Here is a 16,706-nt window from a genome sequence, read left to right on the forward strand (position 1 = left end):
TCCCAACATGGTCAAGTACCACAGACTGCGCTTCTGACCACAGCAGCACAGACTGCTGGTATTTACAGCTGATGAGCACGCTCAGTAGGAGCCCGCTCTCTGATATATGTGAAGAGTCACAGTCATGCTTTAGCAGGGGTAAATCTAGAGGCATCGCACAGTCGGGGCTCTTGCAGCCACACTATTGTTTGGGGGAGAAGGTGAGTGGGGCAGAAGGTCAGTGGCCACAACACAATTAGAGCAAGACACACAGGCAACGTTTCATAGAAGTCATTTCCAATAAAGGACTCCACCAGATTAGTCTGGCATTTATTGCTCAAAGAGTTCATTTGCAGAAAGACAAGTTCAATATAGCATTGGGAGTGAACTGATACCTCTGGAAATATAAAATAGAAAGAGTTGAACCGAACGCAGGGAAAACAGAATTAATTATCACTATAGCTTTGTCCTTCTCACTTTGCAGGAAATCTCCTCCTTTAATGTCTGCATCATTTAAACGGCGTCATCATCCTATCCGCATTTTAGGAAAATGCTAAAAAGTGTGGATTTAATGTGGCTGCAAATGCTGCTCTGGACAAATGTTGATCAGGTTTGTCAGGTTGCACCTGTCCCACTCACGGTGCCAGTGCTGTCTGCCTTCATCTCATCACTTAATAAGACATTTGAATCAGAGGGTCTTTGAGCATCTTTTCATGTTGGTATATATTTTAAACACTTATTAGACCAATGTTGTGACAGTTTAGAGGACACTTGAAGATCAATAATTAAAGTCAGTTATTTGTGTGCGAGAAAGATTTTTCACTTTCTAATGTCAAACAACAATGAAAACAAACAACACAGACACAGCAAATGACTGAAATAAATGGGCTTATTATCATCCGTGACTCTGGCTGAAAGCAGGTTTAGGCTCGTCTCTGCCTGTCTGGGCTCCTTGCTCTTCACAGATCACTAGCAGTCCTCCAGCCCCGGTGCCCGTCCTGATGATGTAATTATTTCCCAGCGGCACCTGGGAGCTACAGCCGCCATTCGGAAGCATCGCTCACAGCCAAGTATGCAGATGTTTCTAATTGCTTTTCATTACAAAGAATAACAGCTGTTTATATCTATCAGCAAATAATTCACAAGAGTTCCAGACTGTTAGGATAACATATCCCACCTGGTCACCATCACCAGTTGTCAACAGCCGCGTGCTGCGCTTGCCAGGCCTCTTGTTTACCGAATCCCTCGATAAGCTGGGGCTTAGAGTCACCTTCAGCCATCTTGCTTCGCACCGCACAGTACATTTTGTTTCTAATCTTAACATCCAGTCTTTTAGTAGAATCCCAAAAGCACAAGACAGTACATTTTATTCCTATGATGTGGTAAAATGTTATGTTGAATGTTCTAGACGTGTAATTTTTTTCTGTTTCAAAGCCAAATAAGCAGATGATCAGACTCAACCGACTGCGTTAGCGTTGATCTGCAACCTGATCAGCCACGTCTGAGGTTCCTGATGACCTGCTCACACGGTGCTTTAAATGTTACGGGCCTTGCCGATCTTCTTGCATTCTTTTCATGGGACATCAAGCTTAATTTGGTCCAGCAGTGAAATCAGGGAAGCTCAGCATTGTCCCTCCCTTCCACTTTCACTTTATGATGTGTCTCATCAAATACAGATCTGTGAAGCATCCAGGTCTTTTATCTGTCACAGTCATCCATCACAGCATTTACATCTGATCCTTGTTTTCCCTTGAGAGATACATTTAGTCAACGGTGAATTATATTGTAGTGCCCTTGGTGCATCTGTGGTATGGTATATGATGACTCACTTTGTTTGCGTTGTACTGGAAATACCTGCCCAGCACTGTGCTGAAGTGTTAAACCTTGGTGAAACCGATTACCACACTGGAAAGTAACATGCTGACTACACTAAACAATGAGGCCCTGCCTCTTTGGCTTGGTTCTTGTTTTCCTCCCTGCTTTTAGTCGCGAGGCCCAGCCCATTATTGTGTGTGTGCTCTGTCTGACACACTGGCTGTTGGGAATGAGCCATCTGACGGGGAGTGACTGCCAACAAGAGCAGAATGTCATTATGAGTGGAGGCTGCTGCGGGCCTGCCACCATCATAGGGAATTCATCACCACAAGTGATGATGATAATGGACTTTGCTGCAAATGGCTTTGGATGAGCAGTGTTTGTGGCAAGCGGTGCATGGTCGGACTGAAATTCTTTCCTCGTACCTCAGACACAGAGAAGGCTTTGGTGTCCCAGCTGGGCAGCAGGACACGGTGGTTGAAGAGCTGACTCTGTGGAAATACTGTACGTTGTGACTGTGTGCAGCATGAGACTGCTGGTGTGTTCCTACCAGCGTAGGTCAGAGTAAATACCATATTTACATTAATGCAGAAGCCAGTGGTGCATTCACATACATCTATTTGGCCTAATGACACTTCTAATATTACACTAAGTACTAACAGCTAAACTGATGAAGTTAAGCATCTGGAATCTCCTCCACAGAGAACGGAGCTACGGGAGGCGACGGACCGTGGTGACATCCGGATCTACGGGAAACAGAACATAACAAGACCCAGACTCATTATGAAGAGTGACAAACAACAGTTAGTTGGGATCAGGGAGGTTTCATTCTTTGACTGAATCCCTTTCAGTTAGAATAAAATGCCTCATTAAAGCAGCACACTTGAAAGGTTGCTCAAATCGACATTAGATCAAACTGCAGCTTGCTGTTATGAGGGGGGTGATTTCATGTGCAAATTACATAGAAGGTAAAACAATGTGGTGATAGACTGTTGACCACATAATTAGTAGTTTCAAGCCCGTTCTTTCTCAGTGCAACATTCTGTCATGCATATTCAAATACGTGCCCTGTGCTGCCATTTTAATTGGTTTAAGAGTTTCAACTGACAACAGAGAAGAGGCGACGGCAGCTCTGTTCGGCAGCACTCTGGCCTCGACTGAAAGAGCCGTCAGTCTGTCTGTCATGCAAAACATCTTTCAGGGTTTGTTTACCAGGCGTGCAGCGGAGTGAGCACTCTTTGGCTGCTAATGTGACAGTTGCACTCTGGCTTTCAGTTCAGTGGACATGTTGTTTTGGAGAGAAAGCAGGAGGATGGTACCCAACTTATCTGATTACAGATGATGTACATCACACATCTCCGACCAACTTCACAGTGAGAAAGCCAGGCGAGAGGGAAAGGATGCCGGGTATCGGTAAACAAGGCTTGACTGACGTGGCGGCAGACGATTTGTGAGGCTCAGCTGAAGATCCGTGCCACACGCATGCCTCTGAACTGGAGGAGATCAGAGTAAAGGCAGACGCACCACGAGAAAGAGTGGCTCAAATTGACAGACATACGACACCTGACGAGAATGCAGCTCCGTGAAAGCAACAGAAATGTATGTATTGTATCAATAAGACATTATTTGTGTGTGTGTGTGTGTGTGTGTGTGTGTGTGTGTGTGTGTGTGTGTGTGTGTGTGTGTGTGTGTGTGTGTGTGTGTGTGTTGTTTTAAACAGTTTAATGTATTTGTTTTTAAGCTACAGTATTTGTTCAGATCCACCACAGTCACTGTTTTAAATGTGGTTTGCATAAAATGTGCATTATTCATGTCCACCAACCCCGACTGGCCAGAGGTGTTTACCCCTACAGTATCAGTCACAATAGCCAATAATAAATAATGTAAATGCAGTCATTTTTCTCTTCAGCGTATTTGGGGTTAAAGGTCACCCAAGTCTACCACTAGGAGCTTGATAACTCCTTCAGTGGTTCTACAAGTATCCTTCCTGCTCGTCATTTACATAGCTGACTAAATCTCAGGTCGGTTCTGATTTTTCATATTAGTAAACATTGATCTCTTCATGGGTGAGTCTGCATTCTTTCAGTCTTATTTTTGTTTCGGCTAAATAATGCCACAGGGACCTGCACTAACTGAAACCAGCCATAATCTCAATTTGCAATGCATATGTTTTAGAAAAGAGCCCCACAGTTAGTACACAAACCCCCCATGAGCATTGAGGCTGCGCCGCTGTGGCAGGGGTCCATTAATATGCATAGCTTTGCTAAAAGCTCCAAAGTGACCTACATGACAAGGTTCAGTATACACTCCGACTGTGTGCTACACTTGTGGGACTTATCTGCCCGTGTTACCTTAATTAGTGTCGTCTTGCTACCAACGGCTTTTTTTCTGGAGAGGCTCTTGAACCTGTGTGCAGACGTGTACGGCAGGGTCACCAAGGTCACTCCCAAAACCTGGCCCTCGACAGCTTGGAAACCTCTCCACCCAGCAAAAGGGTTGCCATTAGTCTGGCGAGGACGACCGCTAACATCCCCATTACATGCACTTTAGACTCCTCCGGAGTGTCCCATGCTTTCAACAATGAAACTCCAGCTCTTGCAGGCCCTTCACTCGCAGGATGTATCAATTAACAGATTTGTTTGCTTTCCCTGTGTTCCTCCCTCATTTGCATAGCACTCGGCTTAAACACAACAGCGCCGTGCTTTTGTTTTTTCTTGATCCACTACAGCCGACGTCAGACAGGCCAAAAACCAAAAATTACCATACTGTACACACTAGGACTGTGCTGCTCTGTTGATCCAAAAGTATCCAGCAGAAGTGGTTTGGAGCACAGAAAGTTACAAGATGTTGGCAAGCACTCCAGGGTGAAGCGTTGTTGACACTCATTCCCGCTCAGTCTTTGTCAAAGGGGAGCTTAGCATTTCCAATGCTAAAGGACAGCTGTTGCTGGCAGGCTTCTTTCTCACTGGCAGAGGGTCCACTGTTTAGGGCGTTAATCTGTCAGGACTGTGGCGTAGCCAGTGAGCTCTGCCCCCAGGTGGAAGTAGAGAAATGTGGCTCTGAGCTCATGGCATGGCAATGAGGCCAGACAGATGTAAAATCCTCTGTGGTTTCACAGCCTCAGTGCTCTGTGTGTTTGCCTGGGTCCTCCCCATCAACCATTTCAACCAATTCATTCCCATGATGCAACACTGTTACAAGGGCACATTTATGCAGTTTGAGTGGAGGCCTTCAGCATGATACAGAGGATGTGCATATTTCCTGGCAATGCTGGTTAACATTTACGCTGAAAACACGATACAAGTAGAACATGTTTTTTGTTTCGGTGTTTTCTTGGTTTAATTTGGAAAATGTTTCATAGGAGACCATCATTTGGGATTGATAAACAAATGTGAGGTAAATGTTAAGCAGCAGATTTCATACAGATGGAAAAAGATATGATTCATTAAAGCCCAACGCTCTGTCAGTCTGTTCATAGCAGAAGCATAACTTACCAAGAGACGTTGTTCTTTGCACCCAGAGCATCAAATAAAACATCTGCTAACATCCCTCAGACTGAACGCTGCCTCTCTCTAGTTTTCAGTTGTTCCATTCTTCACCAGCTTCCTGCTAACTCTGTCTGCCTGCTGGTTTGCATTGGGCAGGTGGTGGACCGTAAGTTTGTCAGAGCTTGATTGTTGAAAACAGCTGCCTGCTGCTACTGGGATCACTTGGATCAAACCGTATAGCACATGTGCTGTAAAACCCAAGTTAGGGAGCTAAAAAGCTCAATGGAGTCCCTGAAACATTTTCACCTGTTTCCTGATATACTCACAGACTCAATAATCTAAACAATTTCAACGTTAAAAGCACCTTACAAGTGTAAAACGATATGGTTGTGTGGAATGGTGAACTGCTTTATGGCAAATAACCCAGCTAACGAAAAGAATAAGCCCACTGTCATTGTAAAAGGCACAAAGAGCAAAGGAAGCTATGTTTTACTTACCAAATACAGTCCAGGGTTGGACATTTCCACCGATCCAGAATGATGCTCACAGTAATTTATGCTTCAGCATGATTAGCAGGGGATCTGCTGCAACATTCATTTGTGAAAGGCAGACACCTCCACTTACACATGCCCAGAAACATACTGTAAGTGGAACCCCCACAGACAGTCCCATACATAATTATGTTTACCCTTTCCACACTGTTTCTATGATTAGGCCCATAACAATAGCGAACAAAGATCACTTCGTGGACACACTCAGGCCGTACATTGTGAAATGTCAATCAAAATAAATGATAAATGTAAACACCAGGCCACACAGCACACATATGTATGCAGGCCATAATCAGGCAGGGGCCCCGCTGTAAATACGGAGCCCATCCCTCTGCCTAATTTAGCTAAATATGCTAAGGTCTTTTTAATTAGAACATCAGCAATTTGCATCACTGCTGCTGTTTGTTTAACTGTCACATTTTGCAAATCACAAAATTGTACAACTTTTCCTGTTCCATTCAAGCCTGCAACTATACTGATTTCTATAATTAACAAGTATGTTTTTCTAATCAGCAACAATTTCTTGGACAACAACACGCAGAAGGACTAAAGCCCTTTTCCTTCCTTTCCGCATCCACTTCCCTCTGCTTCAGGATCTGTGTTGTAATATATGGACATGTAGCTTCTGTAAGTAGTGAACTGTCCCTTATTGATGAGCAGGCAGGGCATATTTTAGTGTTGATCCTTTGCTGCCATCCAGGTGAAATGACTATAAAACATAACGTATGAAGCAAATGCACAAATTTGACTTAAAATAAAAGTGAGTGTGGCTGCACCCGTACAGCACCACTTGATTTGATACATTAGAACAGGACCCATTAGAGGCCCATGAGCATAAAATGAAGATGGACTACAGTTAAGTGACAATGTGAATCATGGGGGCACATAAAGCAGCCTCTCAGCCAAATGCTAATGATTAATGAGGCACATGGGTAAACCTAGCTGCACATTCCCTCTTCTCCCATGTGCACTTGTCATCTGCAATAAAGTTTGCTCTTTCACTTAGATAACTTTAAAGAATCCCTCCATGCGAGGTCACATTTAAACGCTCAAACTAACGAGCAGGCATTGTCAGCTGTAAAATGTCAGGGCTTTTTGAAAACAACCTTAAAAACAAGTCATTCTTCAGGACTTTATCTGTTGAAAGAGCCCTGCAGTGCATATTGAGCCTGTCTAGATCTTGGCTGAATCCCCAGTGGACTCTAGTTTTCATGGTGTAGCTCACACGTGGTATGTTTTCAAGCCTCTTATCAACACTTCAGATTAGCAGGCCTGCAGTTCACACATTTCAGTTCTTGGCCTGTTAGGATCCTCAGAAACATGGTCCTTTGGACATGGTCACACTGCCAACAGATGGTGAGAGCATCTTTAGGCTTAGCGGATGGAGACAGACAGCAGACAACTCAGAGCTTTGGTTAAAGAGACTGTTCCCCACCAACAGAAACTCTTCAAGATGGTGACATGAAATGTTTGCTCCCCTGAGGCGTCATTAATATCTGCCTTAAAACATACTGGATCATAAAGCTGAAGCTTTCATCAGAAGCTGAAGGAAACGGAGCCGTTTGAAGTGGCTTCGAGATGTGAACATGATGTTTAGGGTTGAGATTGAAGTTTAAGTTAACACTTGAATTAGATGCTGATGATGGATGCTTGGAGTTTGTCTAGTAGAATTACTTCCAAAATTCAAATACTGTTGTACTTCTATTGTTGGATTAAGCTAGAACACATACTGTCAACTAACATGGGCTGAGTGTAGCACGATTTAGCATTTTCAGCTGAGCCCTTTTTCCTGTAAGGAAGCAGGTCCATGTAAAGAAGGCACATGACACCAGGGTACAGAAGGCGTTGTCTCTGCACGTCGCAGCTGAGCAATGCCTGTGTGTAGGGGAGGCTATTTCAAAGATGAGCACCTCCTTAGGCTCAGCAGCTCACAATATGTCTAATGAGGCATCAGGATGAAGTAGTTTGTTGTCTCGTGTAACCAGATGGATGTAGGCCGTGATTAAAACCAATTAACTCTCCCCCAGATCTAAATAACTTTTCTGTCATTAATGCACATATTTTACACCTCATTAGAGCCACGGTGATTGGAGGTAGAAGAAGAAATAGAGAGGGAAAGGAGAGGAAGTCATTTGCATTTTAGATTCGCAATATGCTTAAGCTGGGACAACAGGAGAGTCACGCAGGGAGGAGAGCAAAAGAGAGATGATGGGAAGTGGCTTAAAACACTCCAGGCCACATCTGTGTGTGCTGAACGAGCTTCAGGAGGTGACACATGACTTGTTCTAATTAAGTGTAAGGTCTTCTCTCTCTTCTTTGCTTGTAGTAATGTGAAGGGCCATTGCAATCAGTCCCCCTCCCCCTTCTGTGCTGAAATGTGCAACGTGGGGTGAAACGGGCAAGATGTTAACTAATTTTATTTTTAATCTTCCCTTTTGCCGCTGAGCGTGTCGTTCGGGCATCGCGTCTTCTGAAATTTCCTCGCCTCTTTCATGGAAACATATTGGGGCAGAATTCGCCAGCTGTCGCCCCCCTCTCCCTTCTGCTGTCATTATCCTCAGGCCCCACCCCGCCTTATGGCCGGCCAGCCTGCCAGGAAAAGGGCCGTCCAAAATCAAAAGGTGGCTCTTTTCAATTCAGTCCATCGTCACACGTCCTGAAACCGTAACCCCACCAGCCCTCAGCCCCCTCCCCCCCTCAGCATCCATGCATGTACTGTAACATAGATGCCTCAGGAACACACACGCGGTGGCTGTTAGCATGATTCGGTCCTAACAGTAACGTTATCACCACATCTTTTATCTACTGTCACAATTATCTAAAATTGGATGTAATAATGAAACACACTAGGTCTGATTTTAAGCAACAATCACCCAACTTGACTTTTCAATATTAGGCATTACTTCACTTTTGGCCTTTATGAAGTCATGATTAATAGTATCAGCTGTTACCTCTGGAGCGGATGGTTGTTAATATCTCCCACATTAAGTGAGTGTGTCTCCTGCGACGCTTGTCCGGTGGAATAAGTAAGGCTGAGTTACTTCCCTGCCCTCGGGCTACGTGTCATATGCTGCTTTAGGACCTGCGGGACCGAGGGGCCCATCCCAGTTGTTCTCTAATGGAATCCAGCTTCCACAGTGATCTCAGAAATATTCCTATGCATCGATGCCACTTGTCCCAGTTGGGCCCGGTCTGTCCAAAACCGCTTGTCAGAATGATGTAAGGAGAATTTGATTTGTCTGAGTGGTTAGTTTGGACATTTCCCAGAGACCTTTGGGGCCTCTATGCAACAGAGGAGCAGTATGAAAAAGAACCTACTGAGTTGTGCAAATGCCTGCATTTTACATTTTAGACTGCTGCTGCTGGTCTTGTCTGTTGATGTCTGTACCTTAATCAAAGATGATTGTCAGTACAGTATCTCATCTGGCTTCCTACTGTATGTACAGTAGTCAACACATTCTGCCCTCTAGTCCTGCATCCTGGTCTGTTTTTAGCCTTTGACTTTTAGATTTTGCTCAGTACCAGTTGTTTCGTTTTTGTTTATTAACCACAATACGTATATTGTAAAACACTAAAAGCTGAAATATACAGAGTACAAAGTTGAAGCTGTTTCAGTTAGAGGTCAGTTATTTGCTGAGCCTTTTCTCTAGCTTGGGTTCCTCTTCTCTCACCAGGTCCGTTATCTGGTGTGGTTGGAACGAGGGGACGTGGATGGCATTTCCTCATTAGGATACTCGTTAGCCCCATTTTGGCGCTGTCACAGCCAATCTCAGTAACATCTCTCCAGCCAGACCTCAATTTTTTCACAGAGGCCGAAAGACAAGGGCTAAGAGAATCCATCTGAATATCTCAATAAATATTCTCCCCTCTATTCAAGGGCTTGGTCCTCATTAGTAAAATGAGGAGATTGTAAGAGGAGGCTCAGGTGGTTTGGGTGGATGAAGACAGGAAGACATTTTACACCCTTGGAAATAAGACGCCACACTTTTCACTCATAACATTGACATCAATTTTTTTTGTATCTAAAAGCATCAAAACGCTAATGTTTTGCCTGAAAATCAAGGAGTTTAATTTAGTGTTTTAGAAATGCGAGGTGTTTTTTACTGTCAGTGAAGCTTTTGTAGCGCTGGCGTGTGGTTAAATCGGGTGTCCAGCATATTCACCGTGACATTATTAATTTTGGGGCTGTGTTTGGGTCAGCCAGTCAGTGAAGTTTGAGTGAGTGTCACAAAACAAGCGCTGCGCTCACATTCTTTTATTTATTTATTATTTTGCTTGTGTACCAGCCTTAATTTGGTCTAACGAAAGCGCTCATTAGTTCTAATAAATCCTGTGACTTTGCCGCGTTCCACTGGAGCCTGACCTTTCTCCGTGCACTGCCCGTAAAATCTCCTGTTAGGATTTTCACTGTTTGATGCCTCTGTTAATTGGGAATGATTTGAGCTTTTTCGTCTGTTTTGTTGCCGGTTGAATTCAGCATGGAGCTAATGGCAAATGTCAATGTGAATTGGCAGCTACATTAGCCGGGAGCCTGCGTCATTTTTTTTCCTCCCAGATGATGTATGTACTTCACCAAAGCGGACCCTGGAAGGCCAGCCTCCTCATTAATGATAGCTTCCCTCAAAGCGAGCTACGCAACAGTTGTGGGCATCGCGTAGAGGCGGCAGGATTATTTTAGACCTCGCTAGCTCTTGTCATTAGCCTGTGCCCTCCACATCTTAAACGCCACTAATGAACAACAGCGATTTGCGGTGCACAAACTTTGCCTGGCAAAGATTAGAAAGCAACGGGACGATCAGATCTAATTACGCTTGTACATCTCAAACAGCATGGCATTTGGCTGAAAGGTCAAGAGACATCCCCTGCCTTAATGTGCCGAACCTGTGCCTTCTAACCTGGTTGGTTAGCGACTAATAGCGCCGCCAAGAAATGAAACCTAACCCCTGAAAGACAGAAACACAGTTTGTGTAGTCTTGATAAAACGCTGGCAGATTTAGCTGTGTGCCTTCATTGTGTCCTGACAAATGCACCTTCATGATGAATGGATGAATGGTTGATTAACTTTAGAGGCAGTGAAGCGTTGAACACTACAGTTTTGCTTAAACCCTAATCGAGCGTGTTGGACTTCAGCACTTCTCACTGAATGCAAAAAACACTTTTCAAGTTAAAAACACAAATCCTGTAATGTGTATGTGTCACCCTGATTCCCACTTATTCTGGGCAACTTCTGTCCCCACCAACATATTGCAGACCTAACTTAATTCGTCAGTTCAGCCATGTGATGTGCTTATGTCCATCCTTGTTTGAACTCACTTCCTGTCTCAAATTGCATTTTGTTAACAAACATGAAAAATAGCAGGAATCAGATTGCAGCTCACCCTTGAGACTGTGTCCTCCCAGCTGATATTGCTTTCCGTCCAAGTGGATATATTTGGAGATTGAGGACCGGGACAGGCCATTTTCAAAATGCTATATTCACCCATCATGTGCTAAAAACGTGGTCTGTCATGAAACTGATTATGTTTTTGCTGTTAATGTGCATTGTGGGGGAAAAAAGGCTGGCAGACAGTGAGCCGGAGGCCGGGGGTGGGGGGTGATAGGGGCAACCTTGATTAAAGTAAGATGCATGCGCCTCTATGAATCAGAAAATATAAATCAGGAGTCAGCGTAGCAGCGTGGATGAGTAAACAGCCCATTAGATTTTACTGAGCATCATCACGCCCCGAAGTCTCTCATCGCTCTCGTTTGGGGAAAGCCTCCTTTCCTGTGTTTCCTCAACGCTTCACCACACTGACTTTCTGCTTGACTTCTGTAAACATGTAGCACTAAATATGTTGTGTTATACGTCCTTGTGTTTCCCCGGGGAGATAGAAATGTGTTTGTCGGCATGGCAAATAGCCGCAGTCTGACAGACTGTGCTGTGACGGAGTTCCCCTCTGTGTTGGGTGTCTCTTTGGCGCCGTGACTCACCGCAGCAACAACGGGGCACTTAGGCGCGCTCCGCTTTCTGCTTCAGCCCACATCGTCTTCGCACATGGACTTTGTCGTATCCACTGCACATTGGGCATTAGGGCAGCAAAGGTCCATTTCAGCCACAGCAGCAGCTGGATGGGAGCAGATGCACTTCCCCAAGAAGAGAAGGAAGCATAAGATGTGTGGCAGAAATATGAGCGAATGGGGCAAGAATGCACTGTCAGGGCGGCGCGGTCTCTGCTGCTTGTCTTGTCTGGTCGAGCGTATGTGTCATCCTCCCTGCTTCTTACAGGCAACAGCTGAGCCAGTCGCAGTGGGGTCTGTGCACTCCCCACTCGACTCAGCCTGGCGTCTGCCGGCTCGGGGGCTGACATTTCCAGAGGTGCTAAGTCACTCAGCATCTTGTTACTCCCTCTGACAAGTGAGGCTGCATCATAGCGGGCGCCAGCAGACTTGAGCCGAGGCCAGAAGGAGAGTCCTCTTTCACACAAGTCACTGATCTTCTCTGCTGGAGGTGCTGAGATCTCAAGGTGTTTACAGAAGATCGGTCGATGTGTCAATCACGCTTCTGGCCCGGCACGCTACCCCTGGTGCCAGTCAGGTGTGAGGAGTGGTGCGAGGTCGAGGCACGGGATTGGTTGATGGAGGAGAAGGGCATCGCAGTGACAGCTCCGCGGTGTCAGCGGTCAGATTGCCCAAAACCAAACTTCATGGCTGATTTTCTTGGGTGCAGTGGTTGAGAGTGACACGAGTTCCCCACCCGGGGGTAAAAATAGAAGCTTGATTCACTTGTCATTTTGCACCGAGTGCAGTCGCAACGCACCATGAAGGAGTCTGGGATCATCTGCTCATTCGGCCTGTCAGCTGGAGAGTTATTGGAGGGTTTAGAGAAAAGGTCAGTCCACTGCTGAACTGACTGATCACAGGGAGCCGCAGTCACTCCAGGATGCTGCTGCCGCTGCACTCTGGCTTCAGTTTGTATGAGAAATGACTTGGAAATGTCTTCTTATCCAGCTTTTTACAGACTGAAAACATTATGCAGATTAGATATTCAATGCAAACATTAATTATTTAGCATCGAAATGTGAACAATCCAAAATAAATAATACATTTTGAATTGATGGCTTCGGTGGGATTAAAACGTAGATCCACATTTCTGTTCCTTACAAATGTTTCTAATGTGGTGAAGCTCGTTGACTTTCACCAAATTAGACACCAACCAAGCAACGTGAGCTGCTGTTCTGTTCCAAATCAACTGCTTGAGCAAAGTAACACTACACATTTGTAATTCGTTTGAAGCCATGCAGACATCGGGCGCAGAGAACCACCTTTCTATTATGCATGTGTTGCCATTACCCAGTGAAGAGCTGGCCTGACAAGGTGGCGTGTCCCATCATGAATTAATCACCCTGTTCTATTCATCAGAGGTGACTTTGAAATTTTGAACATCAACAGTTTTAAATCACCCAGACTGATTTAAAACCAGACTTTTTTGGAGACAGGGGACATCATTTATTCAACTACAGGTTTATGCAGTGACTTATCAGCCATGCCGTGGTGTCTAATTGCCAATATGTCCTATTGAAGTCTCCAATACTGCACACGAAGATTAACAAGAGAAAATTACTGTTAAGAGGAGAAGGAGCAGTGAGAGAGATGGAACGTTTTCTCCACATTCATCTTAATGTTAACTTACATGTACAGTCTAATAATAATACTAGTCTTTTCCCATTATTTTATACCAGCCTTTCTTTTTACTGAAAGCTATCACTACACAGAACAAGCAAGGCTCTCGCCTGATAAGCCTCACTCTCAAATTAATCTCTTGGAAAATAGGAATATTTGACTATCAGCTTTAATTGTAACATGTTCCGCAAGGCTGATAGTCGTGCATGTGGTACCGACTACTAATTAAGACAGTGGAGACAAAGGGAGCGCTCATAATGAAGCAAGCACAGGGAAAATGAATGGGCAGAGCAAGGAGAGGTTCAACATGATGATTTGTTTGTTAGTTCAAAGGAAGGAAAACAGAACTGTACGTCAGTGTCTGCTTTTAATCTCTCTTACAAACGTTTTCCTTCACTGCATATGTGTTTATGTATGTAATATGTAATACTAGCACTAAAATGCTAACTGTTAGCATAGTGGCTGCTGTTTAACTTTTTGTGGATGTAGTCAAAAAATGAAAACACTGTAGCTACTTAATATCAAAATGCTGCTTGCAATAATTACGTATAAAATATGTTGTGTACAGGGCAAAAAGGATACTAGTGATGTAACTTTGGAATGTACTAAATCATCATAGAGTGTGAATTGATAAGCTGTGTACTGGACTTCATCTATGGAGCATCTTAAGAGACTTGCATCCTCGTTGTGTTCTGTCTCTCCGTCTCAGAGGTTCGGTTTGGGGAGAGTGTGTGGAACAGCTGGGCCCCATCACTTCTCATTGCGGGCCTCGGAGAGACGTCGCTGACAGAGTGATGCACAGAGCCTGTCCTTGCTAATGACTGCGCCATTCTCCATCATTATCACCATCATTAGGAAATTAGGGGGACAGAAGGTATTTACTGTAAACCTGCCACCTCCCAAGGAGAGATAAATAGAAACTGATAAATGTGATCGTGTGATGCTGCCTGTCTATTAACCTTCCCATTTTCTAGCTTCAGCATATGCACATTTAACAATCATTAATATTCTCTAATTGGACCAGATTTTAGTGAGAAGATCATTCTCTTGAAAGACTGTGTTCACATCATGCAGATCTGAGTAGTTGCAGAACTTGTTTTGCTTAAAAAATGGTAGAAAAAATGGTTGAAAAAGCAGCATCAAAAAAGATCCAGGATTTTACTGTTCTCCAAAGTTGTCCATAAAAAAACGACTATAGTGATGACATCCACAAACAATTGTTAGAATGTGTTTTAAGTCTAACCCTGCACGTCTCCTGTGTGTTGTGTTGCATTTCTATCAATTAGCTGGACTGTGTGACAGACTTTAGGCTAATTTACATCTTGCTAAATGCTTGGCAGCGCAGCAGAAAGCTGATTGTTTCGTGTTTGTATGTGTTGCAGCTGGAAAACAGCAGGTCAGGACACACGCAGAGAAACACACATGCACTCAGAGTATTAGCCCACTCAGCATCATTCCATGTGTAACCCCAACCTGAACCCATTTTCTGATATTGACCCTAAACACCAATTGTATATTGTAAGTAAGTAATTTGTCCATGTGCACACAAACACACATGCAAAGACAGACTCGGCTGGAGAGGAGGAGACTTGATTGTAGGATAAAGTAACCTTTCACAACTGCTTAGCTTCCAGAGTGACGTGTCGCCTTGTTTCTTTGTGCACAGCAAAATGTTTAACACTGTGTCATTCTCACTTTCATGGACTCTTTGTTGAGATGAGATTCTGTATTTTTGCCCTTTTCACTGGTTTCAGCTCAACCCTCACTTCTTTGCTCTAAATGTGTTTTGATGAAGAAAATAAAACTGTATCCAAAGAGCAACAGCTCATGTATGATAATGTTCCGGTCACTCAACAAATCTTAAGTTGTTCAAGGCGATCAAGCCGCTTTTGGTTGCCGCTGTGCAGGCGGTGTTTGCTCTGTAGACGTTCTGTTTGTGCTTTGCATCCAAGGAGATTTTGGCTCCCTGTCTGAACGACATCACAATGAGAAGTGAGGCCGTGCTGAGGTTGATCAAGGAAGGACAATGGCCTCAAATCACTAACGAGGCTTTCGTGGACGCATCCTCGCAGCTGATAAAATTAGATAACGATAAGATAAAGTGTCATTTTATAAAGGAAAACAAAAGCGCTGATGTGCATTTGATGCAGCAATTAGAAGGGGGATCCTAATGATGATAATTTGAGTTTTAATTCTGAACCCACTAGTGACTGGCAGAGTCTATCAATTACTGCATTAAAACAGGCCCCAGCTGCAGCAGCCACGGCAGCCGCCTCCCAAATTGTCGTCTAAACTGCTGTCGTCTCCGCTCCCATCCCTCACCGTCGTAATTGCAGTTTAACCAGTTCATCATAATCACACAACGGTTTCCCACACGCAGTAGAAAGGGGGTTTGATTTTCACTTCAGAGTGTGTGGCTGTGTGCAGTCAGATTAAAGGCCTGTGTGTGGTTGAAAATGGCAACATTTTCTTTTCTGATACAACTACAGGTTATTATTGTCATTTCTTAATGTAATTCATTTGGCTCAGTGTTGGTTGCTAGTTACTTGTATTCAGGTTTGTCCTTTTTTGACATTGGAGGATTTTCTCTTTGTATGAGAGCAAATAGTGATAGAAGCCATTTCTGTTTCACTTGATAATGAGGTTTGACTATGTCTATATTGACATCATACACGGTAATATCAATCAGTTTTATCATTTGGACTTTACACTTTAATGTTATTTTTTCTGTTTTTGTTTTTAGCAGTTTAAATTTGTATTTCATGATTTGGACTTTACACATTTGATCAGTGTTTTTCTATTTTACCTCTTCTAGTACATTCAAATAAGCCTACAATTAGTTTGATGCTAACGCACAACCGGGTTTAGTGTTGCCATGGAAACAAGTACAGTACTAGCATTGTGACCGCATCAATATGACAGTGGGCGGCACCAGGTGAGTCCACGTGTTGCCTTGACAGCGTACCGGTGTAGAGAACTTCTGTGTGGAGACAAACAAAAGAACAAAAGGGATTCTTGTGACATTCCAGCAGTTCTACAGGTAACGTATTAATACCCACAGTGATTTGTTTCCCACTCATCTTCATAAAAAAACAAAGCTCTTTCCCAAAACAGTTTACTTACAATTACTTCAGCATACACTGTGCAAAATCTACCCAAGTGTCATTAGTCCTCCATAATCGCACCATACGTCCAAATCTCTCTCTCTCTTTCT

At 43.9% G+C, this 16,706-nt stretch overlaps 1 long non-coding RNA gene across 6 annotated transcripts in view; it reads left to right on the top strand.

Moving 5' to 3' along the window:
* The window catches only part of LOC114862353 (uncharacterized), a 44,349-nt gene that overhangs the window by 22,156 nt on the left and 5,487 nt on the right, over positions 1 to 16,706 (top strand). For 4 of the 6 annotated variants that reach the window (XR_008695611.1, XR_003786948.3, XR_003786947.3 and 1 more), the window contains 2 exons: positions 2,497 to 3,393; positions 14,202 to 16,699. This is a non-coding gene — a long non-coding RNA (uncharacterized LOC114862353). Of the gene's footprint in view, positions 1 to 2,496; positions 3,394 to 14,201; positions 16,700 to 16,706 lie in introns of those variants that run through there. The other 2 variants (XR_003786951.3, XR_008695612.1) reach the window with 2 other exon arrangements.

This window comes from Betta splendens, chromosome 9, assembly GCF_900634795.4.
Source record: "Betta splendens chromosome 9, fBetSpl5.4, whole genome shotgun sequence".
In the NCBI taxonomy this organism is placed as follows: domain Eukaryota; kingdom Metazoa; phylum Chordata; class Actinopteri; order Anabantiformes; family Osphronemidae; genus Betta; species Betta splendens.